The sequence below is a fragment of the Pelodiscus sinensis genome, unplaced genomic scaffold, assembly GCF_049634645.1.
Source record: "Pelodiscus sinensis isolate JC-2024 unplaced genomic scaffold, ASM4963464v1 ctg53, whole genome shotgun sequence".
In the NCBI taxonomy this organism is placed as follows: domain Eukaryota; kingdom Metazoa; phylum Chordata; order Testudines; family Trionychidae; genus Pelodiscus; species Pelodiscus sinensis.
In genome coordinates this window covers 163,721-186,315 of record NW_027465900.1, presented here as the reverse complement: position 1 = coordinate 186,315, position 22,595 = coordinate 163,721, and the positions used below count along the sequence as shown (strand labels likewise).

General features: G+C 51.8%; 1 protein-coding gene across 1 annotated transcript in view; it reads right to left on the bottom strand.

The window, feature by feature from the left end:
* Positions 1-12,263, bottom strand: part of LOC102462937 (5-hydroxytryptamine receptor 2A) — a 437,076-nt gene extending 424,813 nt beyond the window's left edge. The window contains exon 1 of the mRNA XM_075916247.1: positions 10,873-12,263. The gene's annotated coding sequence lies outside the window, so the exon portion shown is untranslated. The remainder of the gene's footprint in view (positions 1-10,872) is intronic.
* Between the last annotated feature and the right edge of the window lie 10,332 nt (positions 12,264-22,595).

The following is a 22,595-nucleotide window of genomic DNA, read 5'->3' as shown; positions in this document are numbered from 1 at the left end:
GGCCCAGGCTCAACAGCTGCGTCTCACCTGCACCTTCGGCAGCCTCGCCGCCTTACCACCTTCCGGGTCCCTGATCCACCGAACGACATGGGGCCTCATACAGAGCTTTGAAGTGCCTGTTCTTAGCTTTCAGCAATGCTTAAGGCTGAGCGGCCAGTCCTGCTCTTTGATTTCTCCTCACCAGCTTCTATCCCAGGGAGTCTCCTTCGCTGGACCCTGGCCTTTCCTCCACAAACACCATCGAGTGGTTCCCCTCTGGCCATTACGGATGCCAAGCGGCCAGGACGGGGAAAGAATCTGTTCCCCTAGCCCTCCTCAAGCCAGAAACAGCGCAGAGCTGGGCCTCGCCCTTACAAGAGAGAACAGTGGCCACGGACCTCGCCCCTTCCAGGGCTACACAAGTCACCCTTTGACTTGCCCTCCTCAAACAATTATATGTTTGCCCCTCCCCCCGACTCAGAGGGCACGTGTCCCTCCCACGCACCCTCAACTCAGAGGACACGTGCCCCCACGCACCCGACCCCCGAGACTAAGGCAAGCCGACACCTCCCTGGGGGCATCAAGGCCTTAACGCGAGTTAACATGTATCCTCAGGCCCCGCGTTGCACTCTCCACGGGCCAACCCGTGCTCCAGGCTCCACGTGGCACTTCTCCCGCTTCGCAGCCCCTTTGCGCCAGGGCAACACACAGTGGGCAGCTCAAGTCACAGCCCTTGGCAGTCGCTGGCTTGGGCAAGGGAGGCCTCCGAACATCTGGACAGACTCTGGCCTCCAGCCCCAGGGGTCGTGCAGCAGGTGAGCCAGGCACCGGACAAGCTGCTGCACTGTGCACCAGCCAGGCCCTCCCCAAGAGAGAAGAATGGCAGTCAGCAATCCTGACGGGCACAAGGGCCTGGATCCCCATGGCCAGGCCCAGGTTTGAGAGCACAGGGCACAGTTTTCTGGCCGGGGCAGATGGAAACGGGTTGGTTCACGCAGCTGTAGCTATTTGGACACTTAAGATCATCCAGGATCCTAGGGATGTGGGTCAGCCAAGTCTGCAGACAGTTGCCCTTCATAAAACCAGGACATGAGAAACTCCTTCTTCCCACAAGCATCACCAGCCAACTGCACCTCATCAGGGCGCATGAACTTCTAGCCCTGCACATTCAGCCTGAAACCTGGGAGTGGAGCTGAGCGTTACTCTCAAGTATCACTGCACCTGTATTCCTCCTCAGGGCAACCCATCGGCAGCAACTCTCAGGGAGAGTCCCTCAACCCCCCCGCCCCCCACGACCTGGGATTTCCGGGCTGTACAGGTCCCTGACTCCTACCTGACCCCGTTATATTCCTAGCAAACACCAGCTGCCTCAACAGCCAGAGTCTGCGCTTTGCAGTCTCCGGAGACAGCGAGCAGCAGCAATCACCCGCAGTCACAAGCCAGCACACGGCTTCCTACGCAAGCCCAGCGATGCCCTGGTGAAAGCACGGCAGAGAAACATGCTAAGAACAACTACCTGCACATGGGGGCTTCGAAACAGCTTGCCAGCAGTCACCCCAGCTCCAGCCCGGCCAGAGGCCAGTCCTTCCCACCCTTCCGCAAGGGTGGGGCTCCAAAACGAAGGGTCTGTCCATGGGCCCCAAGTCGTAAAACTCAGGCTATTTATCCAGAAGCACGTCCTTTGTTCATTGGACTCTGGAGAATCTAGTTTGAACTAGGATGTGAGAGCCTCTGGTGGGGGCGGGGGTACCTCCTGGGGAGGTTACAACCCAGCCAATTTGCCTTAATCCCCCATCCTGGTGTTAAATCTTTCACCCCCAGAGTAGAACACAGCCAACGCACAGCCTTCCACACACACCCCAGAGTAGAACACAGCCAACGCACAGCCTTCCACACACCCCTCCCCCCAGAGTAGAACACAGCCAACGCACAGCCTTCCACACACCCCTCCCCCCAGAGTAGAACACACTCAGACACAGCCTTCCACCCCCCCAGAGTAGAACACAGCCAACGCACAGCCTTCCACACCCCCCCAGAGTAGAACACAGCCAACGCACAGCCTTCCACACCCCCCCAGAGTAGAACACAGCCAGACACAGCCTTCCACACCCCCCCAGAGTAGAACACAGCCAGACACAGCCTTCCACCCCCCCCCAGAGTAGAACACAGCCAACGCACAGCCTTCCACACCCCCCCAGAGTAGAACACAGCCAACGCACAGCCTTCCACACCCCCCCAGAGTAGAACACAGCCAGACACAGCCTTCCACACCCCCCCAGAGTAGAACACAGCCAGACACAGCCTTCCACCCCCCCCCCCAGAGTAGAACACAGCCAGCGCACAGCCTTCCACACCCCCCCAGAGTAGAACACAGCCAGACACAGCCTTCCACACCCCCCCAGAGTAGAACACAGCCAACGCACAGCCTTCCACCCCCCCCCCCAGAGTAGAACACAGCCAACGCACAGCCTTCCACCCCCCCCCCCAGAGTAGAACACAGCCAACGCACAGCCTTCCACACCCCCCCAGAGTAGAACACAGCCAGACACAGCCTTCCACACCCCCCCAGAGTAGAACACAGCCAGACACAGCCTTCCACCCCCCCCCAGAGTAGAACACAGCCAGCGCACAGCCTTCCACACCCCCCCAGAGTAGAACACAGCCAGACACAGCCTTCCACACCCCCCCAGAGTAGAACACAGCCAACGCACAGCCTTCCACACCCCCCCAGAGTAGAACACAGCCAACGCACAGCCTTCCACCCCCCCCAGAGTAGAACACACTCACAACACAGCCTTCCACACCCCCCCAGAGTAGAACACAGCCAACGCACAGCCTTCCACCCCCCCAGAGTAGAACACACTCACAACACAGCCTTCCACACCCCCCAGAGTAGAACACACTCACAACACAGCCTTCCACACCCCCCCCAGAGTAGAACACAGCCAACGCACAGCCTTCCACCCCCCCCAGAGTAGAACACACTCACAACACAGCCTTCCACACCCCCCCAGAGTAGAACACAGCCAACGCACAGCCTTCCACCCCCCCCCAGAGTAGAACACACTCAGACACAGCACATGTATTTAACCAATGGACCCCAAAAGATACCGCATGAGGTTGCAATATTTCCCGCCTCTCCCCTGTGAAGAACACACACAACACTGGTCCACAAAAATATAAACTTAATCCCATAAGGCCTTTCAAGGCTACAGCAGGAAATTGTGCATCTCCCAATCACCATCAATTAACTACTCTGTGACACCTGCACAACTCCATTGCCTCCCACGTGGAACACAGCAATGAAGTCTGTTGATGATGCACAAGCAGAAATAGACCCCAGCTCAGACAGGCCAATGCCAGAGGAATTCTCAAGCGAGAGCCGACACTTGTGTAATCACACTTGAGCAAGACTGAGTAGTTGCTTGAGCAGGTGACAAACTGCTAAATCAAGCTGTGACAGGCCAGCCCATTCAAGCTGAGAACACTAGGCTGGAGTTCAGGAGAGAGAGAGAGACAGACAGAGGGAGTGCGTGTGTAAAAGATTCGAGGTAGTGGCAATGCTCGGGTTAGAACTTGACTGAACACTGTGCTGTTAGTGTCAGTGGCATCAGTTTTCCAGGGATAACCGGAGTAAAAAGCAGCAAAGATGTATTTCTGTCAGTAGCACAAGCAGCTGTGCCACTCAACACATCCAAGGAAGAGCCTGAGTCTGAAGGATAAGTACTGTTACGTCATGAGACTCAGGAGTGATAGGTGGGCTTTTCAAAACCGCCACATGAATAGCAATGAAAGCTAGTTCCAATTTAGACTACATCAGCGGAACAGTCTGATTTGGAAGGCGAAGCTTCTAGTCTAGACCAAAACTTTTCCAAAGTTAAGGGGTGTTCTGAAGTGTGGGCTTGCTTTTTACCCGCGTTCTCTAGGCCAGAGGCATTCACCTTCGTATTAATGGATAGATTGGAAAATGACCAGGTTTCTGTAGATTTTCTGGATCATCCATGTCCTATATTTCATTGTGTTGTCCTGAGAGGAACCATCAAGTTAAGGGAACACTGTGAAAGTTACTATGACCCCATCTCTCCCCTCTTCCCTGCCCCTCTCCTCCAGGAGCTGCCTCACTGGGGAGAGCAGTCCTCACAGCTCATGACAAATCCCCAACATGCTCTGTATTCCCTGGGGCCCGACTCACACCATTTGTGCACTTTGAAATCACATCCCGTACAAGGAAGCATGTGTTTTAACACACCACGAGTGCCAAGTGCACATTCAAGAGACTGCTGATCCCCAGCTTGCAAAGACAAGACTCGAAAGGCTGAAAATCTTCCACTGTATTGCACCCTTTAAGTTAACCAAATCATCCAAATCCTCTTCAGCTAGTGCCCGTTTTTGGATGTGCATAAATAGTCACTGTGACGTAGTGGGGGGTACCTTGCTGGTTGCCATGCTGGGCTTGGGTTGTGAGTGACCTCCACTGGCTGCCGTCTGCAGCATGGCCCAGCAGGGCAGGGGATGAGTCATTATGCAAGGGGACTTCGAACCTGTCTGACCAGTGATCTCCCAGGGAGCGGAACAATGGGAGGAAGGGGAGTGGAGTGAGGGAGTTAGTTTCTGTCTGGTATCATGGAGGAAGCAGCCTAGGGAAGGGGCTGGGATTTAGGGGCCCAGGCTCCCCCATCTCAAGGGGGGCTGAAGGCATCCTAGGCCTGCCCTGTAACCAGATGACATCTGTGCTGTGCTGCATCCTGGAGAAGCAATAAACTCCCTCTGTTCTACTGGCTGGTGGAGTCTGTCCGTGCCACTACGGGGGTGCAGGAGATGGGGAAACCCCAACGCGCCTTCACAGTCACACACACAGAAGTTTTAGCCCAGTGCAGATCATTGTGGTTGACAGACCATTCACTGCTGCAGAGGGCGCAGAGCCGTGCCAGGATGAAATGATCACACGAGAGCACGTTCCTTAGAGATGATGAACCCTGAAAACACTAAGCAAGAGTGACCTTGCACAGGCCCAGACAAGCACGCACCTTCTTCCTCTAAACAGCGCCCAGCCATCACCCCACCCGCGCTCACAGCACGGAGCCTTTTCAGTCCAGGGCTGACCCTGCATTCGCGCCACCCTCCCAAGTCTGCCCTTTCCTGTTCCCAAGTGCACCTCTCACCGGCTTCAACATGCAGCCCAAGGAGCCGCCACGGGAGGGAGGGAAGCCGGGACGTCACAGTGTGGGTGGCTCAGTCACTCCAGAGTTTGTGCTCCTGCAAACACTCCCCAATGGGTCTCTGCCCCTCCCCCCATGCAACTCAGGGTCTTACATCAGATGGGCATTTTTGAAAGTGGGACCCGATCCAGGACACCGGCTAGTGACTGAGCTCCGTCTGCCGGATTCTGCGCTATTTAGAGAGATTTTACACACAAGGAAAGTACCTTGCCCAGCACTAGGGGGCAGGGCTACAGAGGACCTGCTCTCAGCATGGCGCCCCAGGCCGCCGTCTCCCACTGAAGTCAAGAGGATGCCAGTGGCTCCACTTCTCCGGGATCAGGCTGAGAAATGACTCTGCTCTTGCAAGGGGAGTGAAGATTTCCACCCGCGCTGGTCTCCTGGTGCCAGGCAGAGCCGGCAGACTCCTCGCCCAGACAGACAGAGGGGAGCGAGGGGGAGATGCTGCGGTGCTCTGGCCTTGTGCCCCGTACATCCAGCAGAGAGCAGGCCGCAGGGTTGGTCTGACAGGCGCGGGAGCGCTGAATGCCCCCGGCCCTACTCCACACCCCATCACTGCGAACACGGCGCCAAGATAACAAGCCAACGGAGCCCGGGCCAAGCAGCTGTGGGCAACTACCTGAGCAATGAGACTCTTAATGGACCAGCAGGGCAGGCTCCTGCCAAGGACCCAAGCACAACCAGCAGAGGTACGGTGACCAGATTCTCCAAACCAAAAGTGGGGACGTGTGATATAAGGGCCCTACCATCAATCAAACATTAGCCACGGCCTCTGACCACTGGCCATGCCCCCTGGCTCCTTAGTGTAGGGATAACATATCAATGTATTAAAAATGTGATTCCCCAAATGGAAGTGACTCCCCATAATTTGTTCCCCACAACTTAAAGTGTTTAGATTTATTATTAATTCTTATTATTATTAGTTAAGATTGTTAAATGTTTAGATTTATTATTATTATTGCCCCTTTAGAATATAATGTATGAGGTCATGTAACTTAGAACTGTTAAGAATATAATCCTATGTAGCCAGAAACAGCCCCCCCCCCCCCCCCCCCCCCCGTGGCCCAGGGCATGCTCAAGCTTGTGCAAGAGGCTGCTTGAAATTGACATTGCAGAGATACATTGTAACAATGCATTGTCAAGCCACTAACTCTGCTATGGGAGCCAAGCCCTGTAATTGACCAAGGGCATTGTTACTTAATTGACGCCTGTTCTCTTTAAAACATTGTAACTTTACTCAGCACTCAGAGAATGTTTTAAGCAATACCACCCAGAAACTTTTGTAACTACAACTCTGAGATATGTAAAGTTATTATTATACAAAATACTGTACGGGAAACATTAATTAAGGAATGTATGTAAGAGAGAGAGTGCTTGGATGGTGAGTGAATGGTTCTGAGAGGTGCCAGCCTGAAAATACAGCAACAAAGGGCTGAAGAAAGGGTCAGGTGCCAGTGCAACCAAAAGGTGTCAAATGGAGAAAACCAAGTACTGGAGGTCCACCCGATGAGATCACTTACGAGCACCTGGCAGCCACCCTGGAGACATCAGCATGATGCAGCAATTTCCATAGACTGGCACAGGAAGAAATTCCTATAAGAACTGGACTAAAAGACTATGGAATCAGAGTCCAAGGTTCTGCTGCCAGCCCACCAGGAGTTTCAGATGCGCATCTGATCAGGACTTCGCTCCCCATTCGCATCACTTGTGTACAGAATACCTGGCCAGTACTCTGTCACAAGCAACTTCCAGGCTGGTAACTATAACAAATACACAGAACCTGAATGAATGGATGAATGAATGTTTATATGTATAAGGGTTAAGTAGTTAAACAACGTTGTTTGCTTCTATCTTTTCTTTATTTTTTTATTATTATCTTTACAATAAATGTGGCTTTTTGCCTTATCCCCCTCATAAGATCCTGCTTGCTTTTATTGGTACAACATTTGGCCCTGCCCAAAACCCAAAAACTGAAATCAAAACACTAGTGTAGTTCCCCTAATTGAGCTGTTTGCTGGATGGCAGCCTTGCTCAGCCTGGCCAGTCGATCCTATCAATCACAAATGCCAACATTCACAAAGAGATGGTGGACTTGGTGTCACTGAAAATCTATTCCCTTCCCACTCGTTCATACATCACAGGTTCCTCGCCTATTGACAACTTCCCCATGAAACAGTCATTGGAATCAGGAATTCTTGGGTTGAATTCAGTAATTTCAAATGGTTTCCTAGTGTGGACATGGCCAGGGACGGGTATACAAGACGACACGTTCAGTCCCAATGGGTCCTTTAGAACAAAGCAGCAATGGGCTGCATGCTAGAGAATTGGCCAACAGAGACAGCACGGGATAGCTGTCAGTTCTTCCCGGTGAAATAAGCCCGTTACATGTCGTGCCACGGAGTTAGTGGGCCAGCTACATGCACCCCACAGAGGCAAGGCAGGTGCTGAACTGCAAGTCCTTCAGGTCATACTGTTCTGACAGACACCAAGTCACGTTCCCAGCCCAGATACTCCACCCTTCCTCTATGCAAAGGGGCTGCACTAGGGTTTATACCCCAGCTCCCATTGACTCCCACTGTGTAGGCCAGTCCCGAGCTGGGTTCCCTGCAAGCTGAGAACTTGGACAGCCACCCAGGAGAGATTCAGGTGCCACCCAGCTGGTCAGCAGAGCACCCACCGCTGGCAGCATGTGTTTCTATGGGTGGTGCACATCAGCACATGCCTCCATGCACGTATAAAAATTTATTCCGCACATGGATGGGAAAATGAGAGGAACACTGGCCCTGAGCAACTCAGGGTGGCCTTGCCCACTAGTACCATGTGCAGCAGCTGAAGCGGAAGGCCGCTCTGACCAAGATGATGCAGCACATATTGAAAACTCGCTCCAGCTCTCAACGGCTCCAGGGTTGTTTTTGCCAACTGCCTTGCTAGGAATCCAGCAGGTAAATGAATATGGGCTGGATCTGCATGAACTTCTAGAACTGGCTGCAGAGCCGACCTAACCAGCTGGCCGTGTTAAAACGATAAATGAAGGCATTTATGCTGCAGTGACAGGGCCTGTTCGCCTCCCTTATGCTTCTGTCAAATGACCAGGAGTTGGCATCTCTACATTCAAAGAGAAGCTGAAAAATAGCTACTGATCCCTTTTATGCTGTCAGTCTTACAAACGTCAGCGGGCTTGGGTGAGCAGCGTACCTTGACAAGTTGTGTCTGACAGACAGACATGTGCTACTCTACCCGCACTACATAATAAAGGCTAAATCAGGAGAATGTCAGGAAACATCAAAGGGGAAAATTACTGCAAAACTGAGGTTGCGATTATATTTTATACCTCTTGGGAAAGAGCCCTGTCTCTGGCAGCCACAAGCCTTTCCTCCCAACACAGAACTAAATGATACCATGCTTTAAACCAAGGCAGGGAGGCCTGTGGGCTCCAGCTCGCCTGGATCTGGCCCCCAAGGATCGGGGCTCCCTCCAGCACACTAAATCTACTTGCCTAGCGGAGGAGCGCTAGCTATTTCAAAATAGCGTTGCAGTGTAGACGTACCCCTAGACACTGAGGGGTAAGAACAGCACAGGACACAAAGCCAGGCCTGGGGGCTGGAAACAAACCTTATGGGATGGCGGGAAACTTGGCCACCCCCATGATAAGTGGCCATCCAGCCAACTAAAATCATGCTGGCCACAGATGTCGCCAGGCTAGAGAGGTTCAACCTCAGGTAGAATGAGCCCCACAATCTGGCCGGAGATCCAGCTGCAAGTTCCCTGCCCACAGTGGGAGTATGTCAGGACCTGACGGCAGCCACGCCCTCGTCCTGCTGCTGGGAGTGCCGTGGTGGGCTGGCGCACGTCCTAGGAACTGGAATGGAGGTGGCCAAAGGCTTATGGCAGCTTTGGTGGAACTTAGGGTCAAACACGGGGCACACAGAGAGCTGGCCTCAATCTTCTTCTTGAGGAAGTCGAATAGAAGGTGCCACAAATCCACACAAGGGTTCCCTGCGCAGTACCCTTCCCATCAAAGCAAACCCCGTGAGAAGGAAGAGGCTGCTCCGAAGGACGACAGGCCCCTGGGGTCCTTTGTGGCCTGGCCTTGTCTCTGCCACTAATACCGCAACGCAGAGAGAGGCCTGCAAAGCCCTTTGGCACTGCTGACGCTCCTAAGGCCCAGTAATGACACCTGCCAGCAACTGCAATTGTTTACTAAGAGTGACAGGATGATACAGATTCATAGTCCTCGTTGGGATTGCACACCCTCTGGTTTCCAACTGAACGGGTGCTCTGCATGGGTGTACAGTAGGGATGAAAAGTCACTGCTCATTATTAGTCACTACCCGTTTGCCACCCAAACTCTGACCGCACCTTGGGCACTTACGGATGGAAAGTGCCCAATCAGACACTATTATCATGGAGTTCTCAATGGGGAAAATACAATCAACAACCACTGGTTTTCCCTCCTTACACTGCGCACCTGTACATGTGACTAGGACGTGCAAAGTATGCTCTCTTGCAAGACTGACGGCAAGGCCCACAGGGGCGCTTAGCGGAAGTGCAGCCCTCTGTATATGAGGGATCAGAAGCACCCAAGAGAACATATTCAAAACTAGCCTGTCTTTCGAAAGATTCACACCTCGACTGAACTCTCCTCCCAGCACTGTCTTTGCGAAAGGTCACAATACAGAGAATGTACCGTGGCAGCCACACAAGTGTCAGAAAAACAATCATCTTCTTAATGTCACATTGGGATTGGAACGCTAATTAAAAAAAGTGATCCTTATGTAAATTTTAAGGCACTAAATGCAATCAGCACAAAAATGAGATCAATATGAACCCGATGAACTTTGGCGTTTCTAGCTATGCAACACCAGAACGCAGTCTGGAGCTGAAATGCTATTCATTTTGACTCGACTGACCTTTCTGAAATGTGGTAAGAAAAGTAGATCAAATGTGGCTTTAAAACTGATTCCTGTGAAAGCCCAAAGTACAAGTGCTATAAATCAGACACAACTATAAAAAATGACTTCGACATCCCAGAAGAATTTTCCATCAATGTGTCCACATTTTAAGTCATTTCTCAGCACTGACGTTTTCCCTATAGATCTGTTGCAGCGACAGTGACCTCTCAGCTGTCTATGAGGTTTTGTAAACACAGGACACATTACAAGAAAGGAAAGGAGCCATTTCTTTATCATTGTCGGGGGGGGGGAGCATGCCTGGCCCCCTCAGGGATAGGGCATTAGGCCTCTCAAAGGGTGCTCCACCCCCACGTGACTATTATCTACCACAGCCCAGGGCAATAACCCCACAGCCTCTCTGTGAGGCACTCGGGCCTAGTGGTCACAGTCAAAAACAGTCCCTTCCCGCAGGGCTGTAGAGTCCAGTGGCCAGAGTCAATAACATCACTCCATTCCCTCAGAGCAGTGAGGCCTAGTGGCCACCCTGCCTTCTGGGCAGCAGGGCCTAGCAGCCAGAGTCAGTAACAACAGTGCAGTGCTGCCCTGGAGGTCAAGGGGGTGGGGTAGGAGGACCCACGCCCACCCTCTGCACCGGGTCCCAGCCCAGGGTCCTGTCAGTGGTGGAGCTGTCCCCACCACTAGCATAGTGGGAATCCCAGCACAATACGCTCAGCTCCTGGGTATCTAACTCCCCGCCCGGGGCTACTTCCTACCAGACTCACTGTTGCAGCTTCGCCGCCACTGTCCTCCAGCCTGGGGGCTTCTCCGGCCGTTCCTCGCCAACCAGCCTCCACAGCTTGGTCCATCTGCAGCTCTTCCCCGGAGCCCTGACAGCACCTTCTTCCCAGGTGGCTCCCTGCCCAGACTGACTGTTCCACCAGCCTTTATAGCCGGCCTCCAGCTGGAGCATGCCCAGCAGGGCTGTGGGGCGGGGCCTCCTCAGCCAGGGAACCAGGGTTAACCCTTGCAGGCCCACATCCCATCACAACCATCTTTTTTCCTCTAACCACCAGTGAGCCAGAGAATAAACTCTCCTGTAGCTGGACAGAAGAACCTTAGCAAAATTGTTGTCTCAATGATGGGGATCTGAGTCGAAGGAAAAGGCGTGTTTCTGTATTTTACTATTGAGCAGAGGCGTGGAAGAGCTCTGCATAAAAACCCAGCAATACATTGGCTCCCCACAGTACTTATTGCCATCGGAGAGATTTCCTTGCCATTGTGGCTTTCTAGCGCTGGCTGATCTATGCGTCCTACACAGGGAAGAACAGCACACATTTGGGTAAGGGGACGGTTGGTGTGGTCACCACAGACCCAGGTCCTTCGGGAACGGGAAGTCCATGGGATTTCTGAATGAGCAAGGAACTAAGAAGTGCAGAATTGGAGTCACGGTGTCCTGGGAGGCCATCAGCAAGCGCAGTGCTGCAGCGGTGGAGAGCAAAACACCAACAAGCAGCAAAACCAGTGTCACACTGGGAAAACTCCATCGCGCCCCTGCCCTGCCTCGCCTTGGTGGGCTCTGCGCGTGGGGGTGGGGTGGGTTTCCTTGCCTCGGAGGCTCCCAGCAGCCCTCAATCCAGGCACCATTCCTAGCGCTGGCTGCGTGCTGGACTCTCAGCATGAGGAGCAGCAGGAAACCAAACAGCAAAGCCTCAGTGAACCTCCAAGTGATACAGGGCTGCCTAGCCCCCTTTCTTTCTCCAGCCAGTCCTCTCCAGGGCCCGAGTGGAAACGGGGGAGTCTGTGTCAGAGGGTGGGGGGGACCCAGCCCCACCATCAACTCCAGGTTCCAGCCCAGGGCCCTGGAAAAGCAGCTGTCTGTCAATGTCTCCAGCACCAGTGCATGACAGCTACAAACCCCTGGGCTACTTCCCACACCTCCCCCAGCAACTTCCTTGTCTCAGGCCTTTTCTCCTGGTACCCCCGTGTGCTGCTTCTTCCTCCAAGATCCTCCACAGCCCTTCTGTCCCCTCAGGGCCTCACAAGCTGAGCCAACTGCAGACAGCTCTTTTGATCAGTCTCAACTGGTTTTTAATTGGCCCCAGCTCTTCAGCCAGTCTGGGTCTAGAAGCCCTCTTAATTGGCTCCAGGTGCTTAATTGCCCTGATTGATTCTGGCAAATTCCTGCTGGTTCTGTACTAGTCCTTGTTAGCTTACCTTGGGAACAGAGATTTACTCACTCTAAGGTTAATATACTTGCCATCTAGGCTCTCTTGTAGCACCACCAGCCACTCTACACTTGTAATAAGTGACACCCAAGACCACGTAGAAAGGAAAAGAGAAAAAAAATATCCAATGTTTTCCCATGGCTTCTCTGGCAGGGTCAGTGTCCTTTGCTTATCTGCATTTTTCACACAAAGAAGAAAATCTTTAGAAAACAGACCCCCTCTGCCCCCCACACACACCCCCAACCCCCCCTACTCCCCACACACAATTGGTCGGGAGTTCAAGTGCAGAGGTGGGACCTGTAACTACCGATTGTGCAAGCGACTAGTGTTTAAGTCAGGTGCACCCTGGCAGTACGCAAGGCAAGTGACTCTCAAAGGGGCACCAACGTCTGGAAACACTGAGGGACACGGCTTTAAAAGAAGGATTGGATTTCAAACAGATGGTGAAATAGGGATGTAAGCAAGTAGCCGAGTACTTGCTCCTCCCCTCACCCCACTGCCCCACAGCAAACAGACACCGTCTCTGCTGTGCCACCTCCTCTACCAGAGGCAGCAGTGGGGAGTGGGTAGGAGATGCTGCTCTGGGAAGCAGCTCCTGTTCCTGGGGGGGGGGAGGTCAGGTCCCAGCTGCCTCCTGCCTGCGCACCCAGCTCCTGCTACATTTAAACGGCAGAGCCGCAGTGGGGTTAGCTCCTGGACCTGTGGGGGCCAGGACAGAGCACCTTCCCTTATCGACCAATCATAAAATTGTATCAACCACACGATTAGTCAATCACCCGCCTCTTAATATCCTGAGCCCCTAAAGGAAGGAAGGACCCTGGCATGGCTTCAGGAGTTGGGACTCTACAGAACTATTTCCTGTGTCCGTACTTACTCAGTTATGCATCCTCCAGCAGCAAGAGAACTTAGTGGAAGCCAGGACTTCAGGCATTCATGTCTCCTCTGCCACAGACAGAATGACCTTAGGCAAGTCACTTATGGCCTGATTGTTAGTGCTAGGGAGAATTCTCTGCTCCTGTTGAAATCAAGCTGCCCATATCTGGCACTTCGTGTGCACAGCTAAGCTTCCCCATGCAGAATGGGTCCAGCTCAGCCTAGCGTTTCATATGGCAGTTGTGTGGGTTCAGTTTAAGGTGCTTCCAGAGCCTGGCACAGGATGCTGGTGGGTCGACAGAAAGCATTCAGATTAGGAGCAGCTGTAAGAGGTTCAGGGTATGCTAATGTCCTCTCTTTCCGCCTTTCCACTTTTGTTAAAAAACCAAATAGCCAGTGTCCAGCCGGTTTCACAGCCAGGAGAGAAACAGCGGGAGCAGGAAAAGCGAGTCAACGCGAGTGTGGAGAAGCTCACGCAGTGCGAGTAGGAGAAGGTGCGAAGGCTGAGGGGGAACAGGTATTTGGGCTCTGGACAGTTCTGGATTTGACAGTGCGCTGCTGTTATTCAGGGTCTGCTTGTTCAGAAGCCCCCAGGCTCCATCAGTCCTTGTCAGATGTTCGCATGGTACTTTTTAGAGGGCTTTTGGCAGGAGTTACTCTCACGCACTCACTGTGCGGACACACCTGGGTAGAAAAAGCACTACTAAGACTCGTTGAGACGTCCCTTTGAAATACAGATATCTTGCTGCTGATCCACTTAGGGCTCTTGGGCAAAGGCGCTGTTTGCAGTCTGGTTTCTGGTCTGTCATGCTGAGCAGCCAAAGCCATTAGAGAGATTTGTGGAGCTCTTGAAATCCGGCTGTTCTTCCAGAAGCAAGAGGGTCTGGTTGCAAGGACTTTCTATACACATCTCTGGCCTCCATGTGACAAAGACCACTCCAGGCGACCGTTACTGCCTTTTATTCAGATGCTGTTTGCTATTAGAACAAGGGCTGGAAGAAGAGAGATAAGTGTTGATCTCTTACACCGACTTCCTTCCATCTTCAGTCTGAACTTGTTTACTTGAACATTCTTTCATTTAGTGACCATTGGGAGCTCCTGAAACCAGATGAAATTTTGGGGGGATCTTAGCACAATGGATAGCTCAGAAGAGGTGTTTTAGGGTTACTCGTCCATACGTTTTGATCATAAAACTAGAAAGAACACACAAGTACTGCGTATAGCTCCAGCTTCCCACTCGGTGCAATTCAAGCCTTAACGATGAAGGATGCGTCCATGTGTAACCACCAGCAGAAGGGTGACCTGGGAGAACAGCAGACACTGCTGAATCCTGTTCTCTCTCCTTTCATTTTGCCCCATCCTGTTGTCCTGCTCTTTGCCAGGCCAAGTGGGCACCATAAAAGTTCAGTTCCTACTCAGCTTGGGCTCAGCGGGATGGCCAGGCGGTCGCAGTACAGGAAAGGCAAGAGAGGCAGAAAGAGAGCGCCATCAGGAAACACCCCTTTTATCTCCCGCCCTATTAGCTCTGGCTAGCACCCTACTGCTCTTCTCTAGCTCCAGCCCTAGAGGAGCAGCCTCTTCACTCCTCTGGTCCAGCCAGGAACTGCCCCGTTAAGGCCCTTTATATATGAGCTGCTGGGCTCTGATTTGCTGCTTCCAAGAAGCCTCTCTAGGCAAGCCTGGAGGTCGCATCTTCGCTGCTCCTTTCCCATCACTGCACTGGGGTGGGGCATAGCAGGAGCACAGGATCTCCTGTAGGGAGCTGCAAAGGCCAAGTACACCCAGCCCCACTCTCCGTCACCAAATCGTTGTGACACACAGGCCCCGGGGTGGGGATGTACCTGCTCCAAGGCCCCATTTGTGTTCAGCACGTCCATTCCACAGGCCCTGGGCACTCAGCAACAATGCCAGTGTCTACTGTCGGCCCTTCTCAGCCTGCTTTCTGTCTCGCCTCTGGCTCCCCGTCCCACAGGAAGCCTCACACCCCACTTCCCTCTTCTCTGCCCCACCTCCACTCTCCCTACCTGGCCCGGGGTGGGAAGCCAACTCCCTGAGAAGACGGGCAGGGGGCCTCTTGAACCCTGTCTGTGTGGTGTCCTGGACAAACTCTGCAGTCTAGACAGAGCCTGATTGACATGTCTGCTTCCCGGGGGGTCGAGCTGGGAAGGCAGCTGCAGTGCAGGAAGGTGCACTTTGGATGCTGCTGTGCCTACCTTTTCCAAAGAGCGATACTGAGTGAGGCCGCAGGTCCAGGAATAACACGAAATGCCCTGGCTCCGTGCTTGAGCTACAGAACATGCAGGGACAATAAAAGGGATTGTGCGTGACTCATTACTCTTCGTGCGCTGCAGCACAAAGCCGGCTCCACAGGCAGATGGTTACCACCAGAACTCTGTAAAACCAATGTCACTTGGGGTATGTCTACACTACCCCCCAACTTCGAACTAGGGGGATAATGTATGCATACCGAACTTGCTAATGAAGCCCGGGATTTGAATTTCCCGGGCTTCATTAGCATAAAGCCAGCGCCGCCATTTTTAAAAGCCGGCTAGTGCGAACCCCGTGCTGCGCGGCTACACGCGGCACGGACTAGATAGTTCGGATTAGGAAGCCTAATCCGAACTATCTGTATGCCTCGCGGCACGGGGTTCGCACTAGCCGGCTTTTAAAAATGGCGGCGCTGGCTTTATGCTAATGAAGCCCGGGAAATTCAAATCCCGGGCTTCATTAGCAAGTTCGGTATGCATACATTACCCCCCTAGTTCGAACTAGGGGGGTAGTGTAGACATACCCTTGAAGAGGCCAGGTTCACAGGGTCAGATATTCCAAGGCCAGACGATCTGCCCCACAGCAACCCCGGGCGCAGAGCTCTCACAACGGCAGCCAATCTCCACAGAGAATCCATCAGGAAACCTGGCAAATTGTTCCAATGGCTCATTAAAATGCCACCTTCTTTCCCACCTGAATCGGTCTAACTGTGACTTCAGCCACGGGATCGTGTTGCACTTTTCTCTGCCAGACTGGAGAGACCATTATTAAATATCCGTTCCCAGTGAATACGCCCAGATGCTTCTCAAGTCACCTCTTCATCTGCTCTGTGGCAAGCGATTTAGATGGAGCCCCTTGAGTGTATCACTATAAGGCAGGTTTTCAAACCCTTTAATCATTCCTGTGGCTCTTCTCTGAACCCTCTCCAGTTATCAACGGCCTTCTTCAATTGTGGGCACCAGAACAAGAGCCCGGATTCCAGCAGCAATCACACCAGTGCCAAACATCAGGGTGAAATAACCTCTCCGGTCCTATCAGAGATCCCGGGTCACATTCACACTTTTGGCCGCCACTTTATATTGCTGATGAGTCACGACCCCCCCCCCCATCTTGGTCTGAGTCCCTGCTTCTCAGAATAGAGTCCTGCATCCTATGCATGTGGCCTCCATTCTTGCTGTGAGATGTATGCACTTAATTAAAACACTTGTTCCCAGTTTACCAACTGACCTGGATTTCTCTGTCTCGGTGGCCCGTCCTCTTTGTCACTTACTAACATTTCGGTTTTATCAATGAGGAGTTTATGTTTTCTTACAGGTCATTGATAAAAGTGTGAAAGAATATGCAGCCAATAACCAACCCCTAGGAGACTTCACTGGGCAGTGTTGCACAAGGAGGATTTCCTGTTTACAGTTACATTTTTAGTTCCACCAGGCAGCCAGTTTTTAATCTATATAACATGTGCCATCTTTATTTTATAGCCTTCTAATTGCTTAATACAACTATTGTGTGGTACCAAGCCAAAGTCGCAGGGAAGCCCCAGTGTAGTATATCGACACTCTTTCCTTTATCAACCAAGCTTGTGATGCGATTGAAAAAGACGGCAGGTTAGGTCTGACGGGATCCATTTTCCACCCGCCCGTGTTAATTTGCATTCATTCTCTGCCCTCTTCTAGTTCTGTATTCAGTGAACCCTTCCTGTCCAGGATCGAGGCCTGGCTTGGCACTGTCTGGGTCATGCTGCTTACAATCTTTTAAAAACTGGCACCACATTAGCTCTCTTCCAGCCTCCTGGGAGTGCTCAGGGCTCATTGCAAAGCCGTGTTAACAGCTGGTCACGTTCCCTGGCCAGCTTGTTCAAGATGCTTGGATTAGATTCTCTGGAGTGTTGAATGTAAAAGGTCTGTCTTAAGCAGTTTCTGTTTAGCCACTAATGGAGTATGTGACAGGGTGGCACAGCCCTGCACTGCAGCTTAGAGAGTTCACCCGGCCTCGGGGCAGGGCAGACCCCACCCCTGCAGCCTTGCTGGGCATGCACATGAGTGAGCCCGGGGATAAAAGCCAGGGGAAGTGGGCAGTCCAGGGAGGTAGCAGAAGGGGCAGGGCCGAGATCCTGAGCCATCCCAGATGTCCCGGAAGCCAGACCTGCCATCCCCTGCTACCGCTGGAACAAGGCCTGCTGATCCAGCCGCTCAGGAGCTGCCAAAGTACAGACCCCAGGGCATTGCCTCAGCTGAGGGAGAGGTGGGAAGGCACCCAGGGCAGAGGAAGGACCTCCGGGAGGTCGGCATGTTCCAGCAGACATCCCCGCCCACCAGGCAGTGGGTACTGACACTGCCAATAGGGCCCTGGGCTGGGACCCGGAGGAGAGGGAGGGCACGGGTCCCCCTACCTCCCCAAAAACCCCTGTAATCCAGCCTCCAGGTTGGGGAAAAAGGCTTGACTGTAGGGACTAGGCCAGAGGGCCATATTCCCCCTGACAGAAGGGCACTGAACTATATGGACTAGGCCGGAGGGCCATATTACCCCTGATAGAGGGGTACTGAACTATATGGACTAGGCCAGAGGGCTGTATTTCCCCTGATAAAGGGGCACTGGACTTTGAGGGCCAGGCCAAAGGGATTATGTGTTCCCAGGGCCAAGGTGAAGTCGTCCCAGGACCGGGGCCTGCCCCCTCACAGAGTGGAAGAAATATGATCAACACACGATGAGGCCTCATCATCTATTTGTTCAGGGCTCGACAAATAATGTAATCTACATGCCCATGGCGAGTAGATTACAACCCAGAAGATCTGGCACAGAACGATCTGCGCACGCGCACGCTGGCGAGTGGGGCTCACCGCCGCTTGGCAAGCCGTGTTTGTTCTCCAAATCCAGAAGAGGTGTCTATTAAGCACGTCTGCCTTCTCTGTGTTGCTACTGATTGGCCCATCTTTCCATCCCATCATGGGCCAATGGACCAAATATATCTTAAAAAGCTCCTTCTTACTGTCCTTATTTCTGCGGCCGTAGGTTTGCCCTTGTCCCTTCGCCTCCATTATCCATTTGCTACAGTCCCTAACTGGCGATTTATTTCAGCTCGGTGAACAGGTTTCTTCCGACTTGAAAGATTTTATTGCTTCTGAAGAGAGTCCCTGCACTTCAAACAGAAATCAACATTGTAACCAGCAATCCCTTTCAAAACGAGGGGAAACGTTCCAGGTGTGACCATGGCAGCACTGCTGAGAGATGCTGGATTGACAGCCTTGGAAACAAAGCTCTCCTTCATCCACAGCACAGAGACAGACTGGGCAGGATCTTCTCCCACTCTGCCTTGTCTAAAACTGGAACTTCAGCAGCTCCTGTGTGTACTCAGTAGCATCTCTTCCCTTCCAGGTGAGACCTCGTCTGTCCTGCGGGGGCTGCCAGCAAGGTAGGCCACTTTGGGTCCTTTTCATGATGTAGCCATAGGACTAATGGGAGAGGGAGCCACTGTATGGATTTCAGATTCGACATGCAGCTGCCATCATATCGAATTGTACCAGCTTCCTGGCCCAGCGAGGGGTGAAATCCTGGCTCGGCTGGCAGTTTTGCCACTGACATCAATAAGGCCAGGGAGTCACTCAGTGAATCTATCCGTTAACTGCAGCACCTCAAGTGACTCCTCTGGCATAAATGGAAAATGGCTATTTCATGGCAGCCATTCTAGTGTATTTTTACGGTAACTGACACCCCCAGCAGACTTACAGCACAGCGCCTATGAGGCTCTCGTGTTTGGGATGAGACCTGCCCTCAGCAGCAAGTGCAGTGCACCCAGGAAAGTCCACTAGCCCCACAAGCAACATCAGAGAGCGGAACCTGGCCCTTCTCTCGCGTGCACCAAGAGAACTGCTCCTGCTCTGAGCCGCTTCCCATCTCGTACTGCAAAGCACTTTGCAGCCCTTGGGTTTTGTACTAGCCATGGCAGCTCCAGTTGCAGGCGTTTGATGGCAGCTCCCTCATGCAAAGATGCTTTTTGTGGATTTGTAATAATCGAAATGAAAACTTTCAACTGACGACATTGTGAAAAGGAGTCAATCCATTCACTACCAACAGACAAATCATAGTGCAGAGAAGTAGTAGCGGGTCCCTTCCAGAACCTTCTTTCACTCTCCAGAAGCCCCTCATTGTCCCCTCGTCGTTATTCTTCACGACTGGCACATCAACCATTTGCACTTCAGTTAGCGTTAACCCTCTCCAGGAGATGGCGTTGCTGGGGGTAGGTCGCTGCTATCGCCCGAGACCGTGCAATTTACATCACTAGAGGGTGTGAGAAAGCCCCGCCTCCGAGCGACACGAGCATTGCGCTGTTCACACTAGGGCTCCGCTGGTGGGAGATGCGCTCCTGCTGACGTAATTTCCGCTTCTTGCGGAGGTGGAGAACTTATGCTGACAGAAAAGCGCTCTCCTATGGGTATGGCGTATCGTCCCCAGATGCGCTCGCCTCATGCAGCTGCATTGAGGTGCAGACTGGCCCTCCTCCGGCTCTGCCGTCATAACGCCCCAGGAGGAACCGAACCTGCAATCTCTGGAGCTGGGGGCATGAGCCAAAAGCCAGCGGCCGCTCAGCTAAGGCTGCAGAACAAGCTCATTCTTTCTCTTTGTCAGTGGTCCCAGTGCCACCATATGGGTCAGTGAACCACACCCAGTAGTGGTGTTGGTTACACAATATTAGATAAGAAATATATAAGCAAACAACTTTATTTATGTCATTATATGACTTAAGAAGTAAGATATACAAATAAATTACAGATTGAACCTCTCTAGTCCAGCACTCTCGGGCTCTGACTGGTGCCGAACCAGAGAATTTGCCAAACCATGGGAGGTCAATATTGTCTAGCAGCATCACCGGCACTGACACTGCTTGCTGGGCTCTGAAGACATAGAGGGGTAAATTAGAGCGAAAGAACAGCACAGAGCACTGAGAGCCAGGCCCGGGGGCTGTAAACAAACTTTATGGGACAGCAGGGAACGTGGCCACCCCCATGCTAAGTGGCCACCCGGCTAACTCAAATCCTGCTGGCCCACGGAGTAGCCGGACCAGAGAGTGCCGGACCAGAGAGGTCCAACCAATACTTTACCATTGCAAATACTGATTAAATCACCTTCAAATGGTTGTTCCTCTGTCTGAACCCTGTCTCAGTTTATTCCCCAGTGAAAAGCTATGCCATGCTCCTGTCACACTCATTAGCTAGATCACTAATGTTACTGAGTCCAAAAGGCATACTAGGATTTCAGAAGAACATGTCAAAACAGGTTCCCCAGTTAAAGAAATGACCATCTAGACTTTAGACACACCACAAAAATGACACTAGAATCATAGAATGATAGAACACTAGGACTGGAAGGGACCTCGAAGATCATTAAATCCAGTCCCCTTCCCTCATGGCAGGCCCAAGCACCATCTGACAGGTGTCTGTTCACCCTGCTCTTAAATATCTCCAGCGATGGAGATTCCACAACCTCCCTGGGCAATTTATTCCAGTGCTTCACCACCCCAACAGGTAGGAAGTTTTTCCTAATGTCCAAATAAATAATCAAATAAATCTTAACATTCTTTGGACATGTCACCTACACGTCTGACGTTTCCAAAACCCCAGTGTATTTGCAAAGGCTCTGGGTTGTACAGATACAAATATACCGCACACAGTTGGCTACTATCTTACCCTTATTTAGTTGCAGAGCAAGGGAATTAACATTTCCTAGATGCTTCTGAATCATCATTAGGAAAAATAGTAACTAGATAGAATTCTAAAGCATGTACTTTCTAATCCAGAAGGCTACAGCCCAATGACTTTTAACTTTGATTTTCTCTCTCTCAGTAACAACTAAAATCCTGACATAGCATCAGAGGGCACGTCTACACAGCAGGGCTCAGCTCAAGATAAGCTACATAACTTGAGCTACGCTACTTGTGTACCTTAAGTCGAACTAGCTTATTGCGATATTTGGTGCTGTCAACACAGCAGGTATTTCAAAATAGAGCACTCTTCCCCCGACGGCCCCTTGCTCCTCATGAAATGAGCTTTACAGAAGTAGGAGTAAGAAGCCCGTTATTTCGAATTAATTTCAAAATAAGGGCTTGCTGTGTAGACAGGCACTACATGATTTCAGAATAACTGACAGCCATAGAATCCTAGAACACTAGAACCAGAAGGGACCTCGAGGGGTCATTGAGTTCAGTCCCCTGCCCTCACGGCAGGACCAAGCACCCTCTAGATCAGTGGTTCCCAACCTGTGGCCTGCAGACACCTGGGGGTTCGTGATGGTACTGCAAAGGGTCCATGGAAATTTTAAAAATAAGGATCCGGCTCACTGCATTGAGCCTCATCCTTATTTTTCTTTTCCTTTTCCTCCCCCAGAGAGGTGGGGATCCGTGAAATGCTAATAGATCGAAAAGGGGTCCGTATGCTCAAAGAGGTTGGGAACCATTGTTCTAGATCGTCCCAGTTAGATGCCTACCTAACTGGCTCTTGATCACCCAGCCATTTCAACATACACATTTCTAGTGAATCTTTGACTACTCAGACTTCCACTGACATTGATATCACATAACCGTTTACTTAGTGTAGCCGCACTGGTTCTTAACAGTCACCTGACCGCATTTCAGTTGTACTCAATTATGTATGTTTTAAAAGCTTGCTTTCAGCGCTGCAATGGGGCTAGTTAATGTGGCTACTTAATTCATACCTCCAGGCTTTTTTCCGTTTAAAAACACCCAAAGAATTCCCTAATTAGTGCATTAAAATGAGTAGAAGAAACTATGACTAGTTAGCAACAAGAAAATGCATCTGATGCAAGAGGAAAACAAAGCTGCCCCCGGATGTTGCCATCATGGTAAAGGCTACAAACTAGTTCTCTGCTTCTCACCCATGGCTGTTCCAACACCTGGGCCTCCCTGATAGGGATGTTCAAATGTCTTGAAGTAAGTAATTGTGTAACCACTGAAAATGCCAGCAGTTGCACACAGGGGCTACGTCTACATTGGCATCCCTTTCCGGAAAAGGGATGCTAATGAGACACTTCGGAATTGCAATTGGAAGTAGGAAGTACTTGAAAGTAGGAAGAAGAAATCCTCCGGAAAAGGGCTTATTTTCCGGAGAATCGCGTCTAGACTGGCGCTT